We start from the raw sequence: 11863 nt of genomic DNA on the forward strand, positions 1-11863 counted from the left end.
GCAGGAGAGACTTGAACACATCGTGTTAGGCCAGAAGACACAGGCTGTTCCCCCTGAGAGAGTTGATTCCTGAAAATTTTCTGCAGCTACTTTTAGAGTTGTTTGTTTGTTTGTTGATATCTCCCCCGGGGCCTGGTTTTGTTTCTGGTGTGTAGGAATGTTTCATACGTGCAGAATCGGAGCTTAAAATGAAAGCATGACCTAGCGGAGACTTGACTCATCCTCTTTGACCTCAGTTCCTACCACTCGCCCCTCCATCACTGTGCTCCGGCCACACTGGCTGTTTGCTGCTACTGGACTATGCCAAGTGTGCTGTCACCTCCAGGCCGGCTTTTCCCTCTGGCTAGAATGTTCTTCCTCCTGATCTGTCTGTAATCTGTAAACTACCTGGGGCTCTGATCAAAGGTCACCTTCCCCATGGGTCTTCCCTTGGCAACACTATGTAAAATAGTCACCCCATTCTCATCCCCTCACTCGCTTCTTGCCATCACCCCCTTCCTATAGTGTCTAATTGTTGTTAGTGCCAGCGAGGCGATGGCAAGGCGATTCTGGCTCCCAGCGCCCCTGTGGAACCCTGCCTGGTCTTTTTGCTGCATCCTTTCACCTTCCACTGCTCTATCAGACAACGCTCTGCTGCTATTCACAGGGTTTTTATGGCCAATTTTTCCGGAAGTGGGTGGCCAGGCCCTTCTTCCTAGTCTGTCTTAGTTTGGAAGCTCTCTGAAATGTGTCCACCATGGATGACCCTGCTGGTATTTGAAGTATGGGCGGCAAAGCTTTCAGCATCACAGCAACTCGCAGCCTCCACAGTATGACAACCGACAAATGGGTGGTGTGGTTCCCTGACCAGGAAACAAACTGAGGCCACAGCAGTAATAGCACTGAATCTTAACCACTAGATCACCAGGGCCGGCTAGCGTTATCTGACGGAATATATATTTCTTCCATTATCTGTTTACTGTCTGTTTTGCCTGATTTCTTTACTTCTACAGTTCTGTAACTGAAACAGTGCCTGACATATAGCAGGCACCCAGTGAATATTTGTTGAGTGAATTAGCGAGCCAAATCCACACCTGTTACCACTAAGACGCAGAGCAAAGTAGATCTAAAGAGATCTATCTTACCCTGCCTACGCTCACCCCAATCTTTTACTTTAAAAACTACCAGGGAAGGTAATTTCATGTTTCACTTTAGTATTTTCTCTCGACTATTATAAAATTCTGCTTTTTGGAAAAAGAAAATCTAACTCGAACATTATTCTTCAAGTTTATTTCCTTTTTCGTGTGTGCTGAGTGGGAATTGAGCAACGTGGGTCACCTTTTATATATTCCCCACAACAGACCCTATTCTCCCCTGAAGACATTCAGCTCTTAATTCTTCTTCCCCTCCGCCTTCCCTCCAGTTAAAAGGCTCTCGGCGTTTTTGATCTTGCCACGTTTTAGTCCAACCTTCTGGGGTGGGGATGGGGGAGCAGAGCGTCTGCATTTATAGAAACGAGAGAACGGAAGTTCTGTTATGGGAACAGACTACGTCCACCCAGGGTTCACAGGAGAGCAACAGGGATAAAAGGTTTAGACTGAATGTGACAAGGTTAAAGAAACCAAGATATCACAGTCTGGGATGAGCGGAGGCTGAAGGACAGATAGGTGAGTTATCGTTTCGGATATGCAAAGGGAGAGTCTTATGAAAGCGGAGGCCAGTGGCTCTCAGGGGGAGACCCAGATCCTCTCACAGGGCAGAGACAATGTAGGGTTGTGATGGGGAGGGGACCTTCATTCTTGACCTTGATTCTGACCATCAAGAAGCAACGATATTGTTTGTAGCAGGATTTTGAGTGCAGCTTTTCCTGCTGAGGACGTAGAGGCAGTAGGTACCTCACATTCTAAAGAACCAAAACCCACTTGGGGCCCAGTACATCCTCCAGGGTTTTACCAGGAGGCCACACTATCCCTGCCATGTTCAACGACAGACCCCATTGCTGACCGCCATCCCAGCTCGCGTAAGAAGACTGTGAGGGGGTGAGAAGGGTGATGATTGCCCCCGCGAGGGGCTGGCCTAGGGGGGCTTTTCTCTTTTCGTCGGCGAGTTGAAAGCTTTTGTGGAGGACTGCTGTGGCTAAACGATGTTACAGGATTCACAGAAAGTGGGTTCGGGGCTTGGCTCACTGTCAGGGCTGGAGGCAGAGACAGCTGCCTCCTTCTCCATGGGGTGTGGCTCTCGGAAATAGAGGAGATTAGGGTAAAGCTGAACCTCTCCCCTCAAATCCCCTGCACACCGACTGTTTGGATAGCATCGCATCGGCAGAGGCCTCTGACGTCAGATGGAAAGCAATGGACCCAGAGGGAGAACGTGGCGCCTACCCTTCCCCCAACTTGTATGAGAAGATGTCTTCTTCCCTCCTCTCTCTCCCTCAACACCCGTGTAGTCAACCTGGGAAAGGTAAGGGGTGGAGGAATACTGGAACCAGAACTGGCCTGGAACATGAGACCCCCACTCCCACCCTCCCAGGTGCTGGAGGAGGAAGAGGAGCCACAGGGCAGAACATGCCCCCCCTCCATCCCCAAGACCCCCCACCCCACATCTGAGCTGATGAGGGATGGGGACACGTTTCAAAGGAGAAAAGAGATTGGCATTTGAAATGGACTGACTCTGCTTATGGAAAGTGACAAGAAACTTCTTTGGTCTGTCCAAGGTGCCATGAAGAGAAAGCAGAGAATTGTCAGAATGTGGTTGAAGGCAGTTATTATAAAAAAACAAAACAAAACTATTTCTCAGTTGTTCCTCACTCAGTGGAGAAGTGCACATGTGGTCAAAGAAACGAGACCCCAGCGAACAGCAGGAGCTTGTGCACCCGGTGGCTGTACGTGTGCTGGGGACTTGGAGGAATAAGGAAGTGTTTCCTCTTCCAGGAAGAGATTCCGGAAGACTGGATCTTTTTGAAGAGAAGATGGATTTTCTATATTATAAACCAGTGCGTATAATGTGAATACAGGGCAAAATTTTAAGACAAATTATTGACGTGGTCATCTGGAGCACTTAGGAGTGAAGAAGAGCACTTGTTCTTGTTCGCTCTTTGTGAACCAGAGCTCACAAAGAATAAGCCACACCTTACAAACCTCCATTCCTTTTGAAAAGGCTTACGCTGCTGGGCCAGTGGGGGCACACCGCAGAGCGATGTATCTGTACCACTGGGAGTTATTTGACTCAGTGTATCGCTATTTTCTGGAACAGTAATAGGAACGTGAGCTGGATGATGAGACAGTTAGAAGGCTCAGTAATTAGTTGAATACAACAATTCCTTGTTTAATGATTGCCTTATGCCCAACACTGGGCTAGGGGCTTTTCATACATTATCTTCAATCTTTGAATAGATTGACCTTTCAATGCTGAAAGGTCAGCATTATTATCTTTGTAGACAGATGAGGAAAATGAGATGATGCAAGATGAAGACATTTGTCCAAAATCGTCCAGCTAAGAGGCAAAGCTGGGATTCAATGGGAGATCAGGAGTCGGCGGTTTTTTTGAACATGCAAACTCAGTTCATCTGTTGATTGATTTCAGCTTGGTAGAGGGTCTTCTTGTGATACTTTCTAATGACGTCAGTAGCCTGAAAATGGAACCAACTCCTTTGGGAGAAGATGAGCTCCCTGGAGAGAGGGCAACGAAGCAGAGGCTGGTCCACCCTGGATGTTGCAAAAGAGCTTCAGGGAGGGAATACACTAGGCCTTCTAAGGCTTCCCACGGGTTACGGATCCATGGGTACAGAGGTTTTATAGGCATCAGTCTCTGAATGCTAAACCACGATACCCATACAATTCTTAACTTCTAGGTTCAACCTTCCCATCTCCATTCTCACGGTAGGCTTTCCCCTACATTACAAAAGAAAGCCATACCCCTCACCCATCCCAAATCTGGAGACATGGAAACTTATGGAATACCAAACAAGGGGACAATTCTGAAACTTGGTTTCAGGGAAGTCTTCCTTATTAATAATTGGGGAACCATAAACTCACCATCAGCTTCCTGTTTCTGCTTATTTTATATATATTTTTGTTACGGGGGAAACATGGGTATAAAATAGGGTGTTTTGGTTTGTATTCACAGGTTCTGAATTTAGAAATATCGAGAAGGGTGGTGGGAATGATGGCAATAATCATTCAGTGACCTGGTCTCCTCCATTCTCAAAATGCTGTCCAGGATTGTACCCTTCTCTAAAGAATCAGGGAAGAGCAAAGCAAAGACAGCATCAGTTAGAACTGTGAATGCTGAAATAGCTTTCTTTCCCCATTCCCATAGTTAAACTAAAATAGTTCTTTTCAGTTATTCTTAAAACTGATCTTTTAGGTCCCTCTAGGTAGAAGAGAAATTGGTATAATTAATAGTTCCTTTAATGTCTTGATAAATCTTTTTCTTATATTTCCCAGAAATTGGGAAAGGGGCTGGCTAATGACTGTGTAACATATATTTTTGAAAATTAGGTACCTTACCTTCTTTGCTTTTGTCAAAATGAAGACCGACCTAAATTGTCAACTAGTAGAGCATTACTAATAATTTTGATGATCAATCATCAGAATGTGACTTTTGGCAACATTCATTGATTTATACCTGAACTACTTGGAAGAAAATCCCTGTTCATTTTATTAAGAAGAGATGTACATTTGATAACATTTTACTTTTAATAATAAAGTTATCAAAATAATAATTAATTGTATACTACTAATAATATAGTACTAATAACTCAATCTAGAATTTTCCTTTCTTTTCTTTTTTCCTACTCTCATTCCCTTCCTCCTTTCCTTCCTTCCATTTTCCCTCCCTCCCTTCTTTCTTTCTTTCCCTCTTCCTTTCCTTCCTTCCTTTCTTCCTTCTACCACTTAGAGCCCTATGGTTGCAAGAAACAAAAACTAAAGAAATTGAATTTATATACATCTCTCTATTGGAGAGAACTATGATAAGAGATCAAGAAAATACTTTCAAACACAAAAATGTTAGCAGGATAAAATTCTGTGGGGATGTGAAATGCAATAGGAATTCAAAGAGAAAAAAGAATGATGCAAAATTTCCCACTGTCCAAGAGGGACTTGTTCTTGTATTTCCAAAAAGGATGGTGGCTGGAGTCAAGTCACTGTGGTATTTAGCTTTCATCGGCTGCCTTTAACATTTTATTAGACATCAACATTACTCTGTGAAAATTTGCAAATTTTTTGCCACTATTTAAACTTAGGAAAAATTTTAGATGTCACTTTTGAAATGTGGTAGAGAGAGTTTTTCAAAATTGTTCTGCAGAGTATGCAGTCTTGGATGTGTGTGTTTTTTTCACACTACCAAGCAGTTCTCCAGTTCTCAGTGGACAGCTACTGGATGTCCTACAATTTAATTCAATTCTGACACTATCTACCTAGAGATACTGTCAGATCCCACAGGTTACGGGCTCAGTCCCAAAAGAGACTGCATCCCCCAACCCCCTTCTGATGACAGTCGCAAGTCCAGGTTGTCACCTGTGCTTTCTCACCGACTGGCTACAGATCGGAGGTTCCCATGACCTCCTCCTCTGGTTATATTAGTTTGCTAGAGCAGTTCACAGAACTGGGAAAAACACTGACTTATGTTTACCAATTTACTATAAAGAATATTATAAAGGATACAGATGAACAGCCAGATGAAGGGGTACATGGGGGAAATCCGACAAGGTCCTGAATGCAGGAGCTTCTGTCACCATGCAACTAGGGTGTACTACTCTTCTGGCATGTGGATGGTTCACCAACATGGAAGGGCTCCGAAGCCCATCCTGTGGGTTTCTACGGAGGCTTCATTACGCAGGCACAATTGATTAAATCATTGACCATTGGTGATTGAACTCAATCTCCCCCACCTCCTCTCCCTGAATGTCTCGGGGTGCGACTGAAAGTTCCAGCCCCCTGATCGCAAGGTGGTTCCCCTAGCAACCGGCCCTCATCCTTAGGTGTTTTTCCAAAAGTCACTTCATTACCATAAACTCAGGTGTAGTTGAAAGTGGCTTGTTACGAATATCGAAAGACAAATTTATCACGCTTATCACTTAGCAAATTTGAAGCGTTTTAGGAGCTCTGTGCTGGAAATGGGGACGGAGACCAATACATAGTTCTTACTATAAATCACAATATCACACAGTCCAAAAACCTTTAACACCACTGATCTAGAGGCCTTAAGCCTAAAACCCTTTTATTATAGAGAAGTGTCTGGAAGTAAATTTGGTTCAAATCCAGCTTACTGAAACACTGGGCAAGTTCAACTTTTTGAACCTCTGCCATCATCTGAGAAATGAGATGCTGACAGAACCTTCTTCGTGGGTTGCGGTTGCTGTGAGGGTAAGGAGGGGCGAGGTGTCTAACGCACTTAGTGCAGTGTCTGGCATATCATAAGGTGTCAGGAAGAAAGAATCATACTCATTTAATAAGTTTTTTGCAGGTGGATCTGGATGGCTTCCACACAGGAGAGGATTTCTTTTGGTGTGCAGAGCATGGTCGGTGGTGGGCGTGTTTGGCTTTGAGAGGTGCGGAATGCTGGGCCACCCAAAGTTCTCAGCTTCTGCAGCGGTTGGGGCTGGGGGGAGGCGGGAGGGAAGTAGGGGCATAGGAGACACTGGAGCAGGGACAACAGATCAGGGGATGGCGGGTGCCTCTTAGAATGTTGGCAGGCAGAGGCTTTCCTGTGTTCTCTGTTCTAACCATTCTAGATCTGTTGGAAGAAAAGGTTGCCAGCTACCCAGAGAGCCTGTGATCCCTTCATAGTCCTGGAGGTCCTACTGGCCAGAGCATCCAGAATTATCCCTGTAGATATTTCAGCTGGACCACTAAACCCCCACCAGGTGGAATGTATTTGGATGGCACACCCTGGTTCCCAGATTCCCAGGGGGCCAACTGCAGAGGTTCACCTGGGTCATTTCATTAACCTCACAATAACGCACTCCTGCAGTCTTTTGGGCACCACTTATATTATGGCAGAGATTTGCATACAGAAATACCAGAATTGGAGGCAGAGTGTTAGGGTGGGGAGGAAAAAGGACTTGAGGGGTGGAGAGGGACCTGCAGAGATGAAATTAGGTTGCAGCTGGTGTTAATCTCTCTCCAGCCAGGAAGAATTTCCCAAGGGAGACGAAAGACTAAGGGACTTTTTCGTTCTTTCTTTTTTAGGAAGAGTAGCCCTAAGCTAACAGCTGCCGCCGATCCTTCTCTTCTTGCTGAGGAAGATTGGCCCTGAGCTAACATCTGTGGCCAAATTCCTCTTTTTTTTAATATGTGGGACACCTGCCACAGCATGGCTTGACAAGCGGTGTATAGGTCCACACCCGGGATCCAAACTGGCGAACCCCAGCTGCCAAAGCAGAACGTGTGAACTTAACTGCTGCACCGCTGGGCCAGCTCCTAAGGGACTTTTTTAGGACACAAACAGAAATTGATTTTGAAGTTGTTTTTCACCTTCTGGCATAACTATGCCTTCTTAACCGTTAAAGCTTCAGTAAAAATCTGAATATGTAACGACTTCTTGTTAACGATGCTTTAGGACAGTGGATCTCAACTCGTGTGTGTGTGTGTGTGTGTGTGTGTGTGTGAGAGAGAGAGAGAGAGAGAGATTGTCACCAGGCAGACTGAGAAAATCCCAATGGCCAGTCTGCACTCGGACCAATAATATCAGAAGCTCTGGGGGTAGCATTAGTATTTTTTAAAGTCCTCCAGATAATTTGAAAAATGTGTGGCCAAGGTTGTTAATTGCTGCTTAGGAAAATGAAAGAAGGAGAGAGGTGTGGAGCTCAGGGCAAAGAGTTCAAGCAACAAGGCGGAGGTTGCTTGTGAAGTTGACCATGAGTACACCAAGCAGGCCGCAGCCTCTGGGCAAAGCCTCTTGACCCAGGAAGCTTGTAAAAGAGGACAGACTTGAGATAAACTCTGGTCCTTATTGTCAACATCCATTGTCACTGATATTTCCCTCGAGTTGATCTAACTTTGATTTTTCTGTCAATTTGGAGCTTGACTCCCTTCCAAAGACAATGGAGTCTGGCTGCTGACCAGGAGCTGCGAAACTGCCCCTCTTACCCATCTCCAGCCACGTGGTTTCTGGACATCTTCCCTGGGGAGAGGACAGTCAATAGCTGTGAAGGAAACACATCAGTGAAGGTAGCTGTGCGTAGCTGAGCGCTCACTGGAGAGACAGGCCGTCAGATGAGAGATTGGCGTCAAGTAGTAAACGGCAACCAAAGGAGTCACATAAGGTTAGTCCAACCCTTAATAAAAGGTCCCCACTACCCTGAGTTCTTCACAATCCGGCCTGGAAGGTTTGCTTCCTTTCTTGTCTCCTCCGGCTGGTGACTTCGCCCTGTTCTGTGCTCCTGTAACACTTAATGCCTGGATCATTCTCCTGGCCACCTAACTGGATCCAGGAATGTGCGACTTGGTTAATCAACCACTTCAAGTGAATATGCTGGGTTTTGTCACCAGTCTGCAAAATTGATTTTCTGGGGGCCTGGGGTTTTCAAGACCTCCAAAGAAGATGAAATCTATTTACTGATCAATATATTTTACTCTCCTTCCTTCTGTTGACTCTCCTCCCATCTTCTTCTTTCCCTCCTTCCTTCTTTCCTTCCTGCCTGTGCTTATCTGTGTTTTGAGGACAGTACTATGCATAGAGCACCAATGAAAAACATGTACAGAAAAAAAGCGAAGGGAACAATGGTGCTTTTGGGAATTTTTTCCTGCGCAAATTTATATGCCTGCTTTTCCTGTTCTGTCGCTGTAGAAAGCACCTCATTCTTGCTCATGGCGCTTGGGTGCAAATGCATTGCACCAACGTTGGTGGCATAGACAGGGAGGGAGGACAAAGTTGGTTTAAATTAGGTGGGTCACACAGAAGGACTGGAAACTTCAGTAACTATCAAGAAAGAGCCAATATGATACTTGGGCAAACACACCTGAGTATAAGTTATCAAGTGCAGGGTGAGTTCGGAAAGGAGAGCCTGGGAAGTGACGTTAGAAAGCAGGGCCATCAGGAGCTGGGGAGCAGCAGTGTGAGGAACAGAGGGAGGAGGCAGTTCGGCACCAAGTCTGTGAGTGGGGAGAAAACGCTGCAGTCAACGCTGCAGTCCTCCTGTACTGGCCGTGGGTCGGGCCGCGGGGCCGGGTGAAGGGAGCCAACCCACCCGGGGGTTGTAGATTAGCATCACTGGGGATTTGTAGGTGAGGAAGTGAGTAAGATGGGAGGGCTGGGGACCCCGAGAACCTGCCCTGAGAGCCATGCAGAAGACTCAGAACCCCATTGTGGGCCCAGGACTCGTTCATAAGGGTCCGCTATTCCTGCCTTCCACCTGACATCTCTTCCAAAGCAAATTGCTTTGCACCATGTGTTCCAACACTGAACTAGTCAGCCCTTACTTTTGATCGACTGTAATTGGTATTTGTTGTTTGAGCAAAAGTTGCAAAGTCTGTTATGTTTTTCTTTACATTTTTTCTTTATATTTCTTTATATTTATATTTACGTAATCTGTATTAACATAAATATATTCATATAAATATTCTTGCTATTTTATATCAGACCCCCCTTAACAATTTAATATAATTAAGTCAAGTTATTTTTGAATTAAGTAACACAATGCATATATACTTTCTTTCTAATTCGATTAAAAAATTGGATCTCTAAGTGAATTTTGAGGGGGGTAAAAATGTCTTTAGTGTCTTCTGTAATCACCGCCCTCCCCCCTCCCATGGCTCACTGTCAGCCATAACATTGTACCTCTGTTGAAGCAGAGATCCTACAGGTACGTCCAGCAGAGAAGTAACCCACACGTCCCTGAGCTTGCTGCATGGGTCACCTGTGGTATGTGTTAAAAAACAGAGACTGTCTTGACGGGTCCCAGGACTACTGCATTAGAATTGGGTGGGCACAGGAGGAGGAAGAGAGGAGTTGTTTGAAACCTGGTGGTCCATGTATTCAACTCGTCCTAGATGGTTCTGGACGTCTGTTCATATCATTCCTTCAGGATCTTCTGGCTCCTGTAATCTTTCTCATCACCTGTGATGGTGGTGACTCTCAGAATCTCTGGCTCTCGCCCCCGTCCCTTTCCTAGAGTCCTGTCTTCTGTGATAACAACAGCAACATCAATAACAATTCTGACTGTGGCAAAGATTACCGTGTGCCTGCGACACCATTCATTGGTCTCCTTTTTGAATCACAGGATCTCCATTTTGATGCAGGATAGCAATGAGCCCAGCGTTTTAAGCCTCCACTTTAGCAAGCCCTCACCATGGGACTCAATTCTGCTCAATGAGCTGTGATCAGAAGCGTTTTCGTTGTGCAGGATTTTTGAAAGTAAAGGTAGAGGCGCGAACTTTTCAGTCCATCTCTGCTTGCTGCAGGTGAATGCGTTGGCTGGAGCTCCAGAGCCATTCTGGATCATGAGGCGAAGAGCTGAGGGTGGTGGACCAAAAGGATGGAAACATCTGGGTCTCTGATGTCCAAGGCACCACCATTCCAGTCAAGCTCTGGAGTGACTGCCTCTCGATTTTTATTGCAGGAGACAAAAATAAACATTTATGTGTTTAATCCACTGACAATTTTGGCTTTTTAGTTATTCACAGCTGAATCAAATCTTACAATGATATGTGACGTTTATTGACTATATTGGATGTGTCAGGCACCATGCTAAGCTCTTTACATACATTTTCTAATTTAATCCTCATCAAAATCATTTAAGAGAGACTCTATTTTTACCCCCATTTTATAGATTTAAAAAATTAGGAAGAGGTTGAGTAACTGCTTTAGTGTCGCTCAGCTGGTACATTCTGGAATGGTATTTGGGCTCAGGCAGGCGGAGTTCAGGAACCCGGCCCTCATTTCTGTGTATTGAGGACGTCAGTCTTATGCAGGTCCCTTGATATCAAGAGCTGAGAAGGTCTATGTTCCTCTTGAATGAACTGCACCTCTGTTCTCTTTTTCTCTATTGTTGTTGCTGGGGTAGAGAACTCCTGTCTGAATTTTTTCTGACCCATCCTCCTCAACCGTCCTTCCTCAGAGGATGGAGCGGGGAGAGAGAGCTAAGGAAATGATCTAAGGCAGTGCTCCTAGACTTTTGAATTTAAAGAACCAGTTTAAAAAAAATTAGGTGACTGACAAAGTTCAAAATTTCTTTATTTTTCAAAGTAAGGACGTTAATAAAAATAAACAATCATCTTCCAAGAACAACATTTCATAAAAAAGCAAATTTTCACGTGAAAGAGAGAAAAAATGAAATAGCCACAAAATGGGCAGTCCTTTAAGCCAAATAAAATTAATTATAAATGTAGCATTTGAAAAATACAAGGCAGTATTATTTTTTTTCTCCTGCTCATTTTTTCAAGGACTCATGAAAATGTCATCAGGATTTGGGAAACTTTTGTTTAAGATCTCAAAGAAGGGGTAGGTAGGTAGAAAGTGGAACAGTCATCTCAGGATGTAATCAGACCAAACAATGATGAACGAGTGTGACAAGGTTGCTACTTGACACCAATATCCACTCTCCCTTTCTTCCCTAGTAATACAACCCTGGTTTTCACTTGGGGCAATATTGTGCCCAGCTCAAAGAATATTCATACGTACTTACAGGTAGGGTTGGCCATGTGACTAAATTCTGGCTAATGAGATATAAGCAAAATGTGCATGGGATTTCTAGGACAACACTTCATTGGGGCTCAGCTGCGAAGGGGCCCTCTTGTCTTCCCACACTTTCTCCTTCTGCTGATCCAGGAGGACATGGTGGCTGCTAAGTATAGCATCTCTCTTGGACTGAGGATGGCAAGGCAGAAAGATGGCGGCCTGGGTCCCTGATGACATCTTGGAACCCTGAATGGCCCACCTT

The 11863-nt window shown here is 44.9% G+C and overlaps 1 long non-coding RNA gene across 1 annotated transcript; it reads left to right on the forward strand.

The window, feature by feature from the left end:
* The first annotated feature begins 6713 nt into the window (after positions 1-6713).
* On the forward strand, positions 6714-10580 carry LOC111775077 (uncharacterized). The gene is made up of 3 exons (XR_002810575.2): positions 6714-6847; positions 8006-8248; positions 10386-10580. It is a non-coding gene; the product is annotated as an uncharacterized lncRNA (long non-coding RNA).
* The last annotated feature ends 1283 nt before the right edge of the window (positions 10581-11863 follow it).

The sequence above is a fragment of the Equus caballus genome, chromosome 9 (genome assembly GCF_041296265.1).
Source record: "Equus caballus isolate H_3958 breed thoroughbred chromosome 9, TB-T2T, whole genome shotgun sequence".
Lineage (NCBI taxonomy): Eukaryota > Metazoa > Chordata > Mammalia > Perissodactyla > Equidae > Equus > Equus caballus.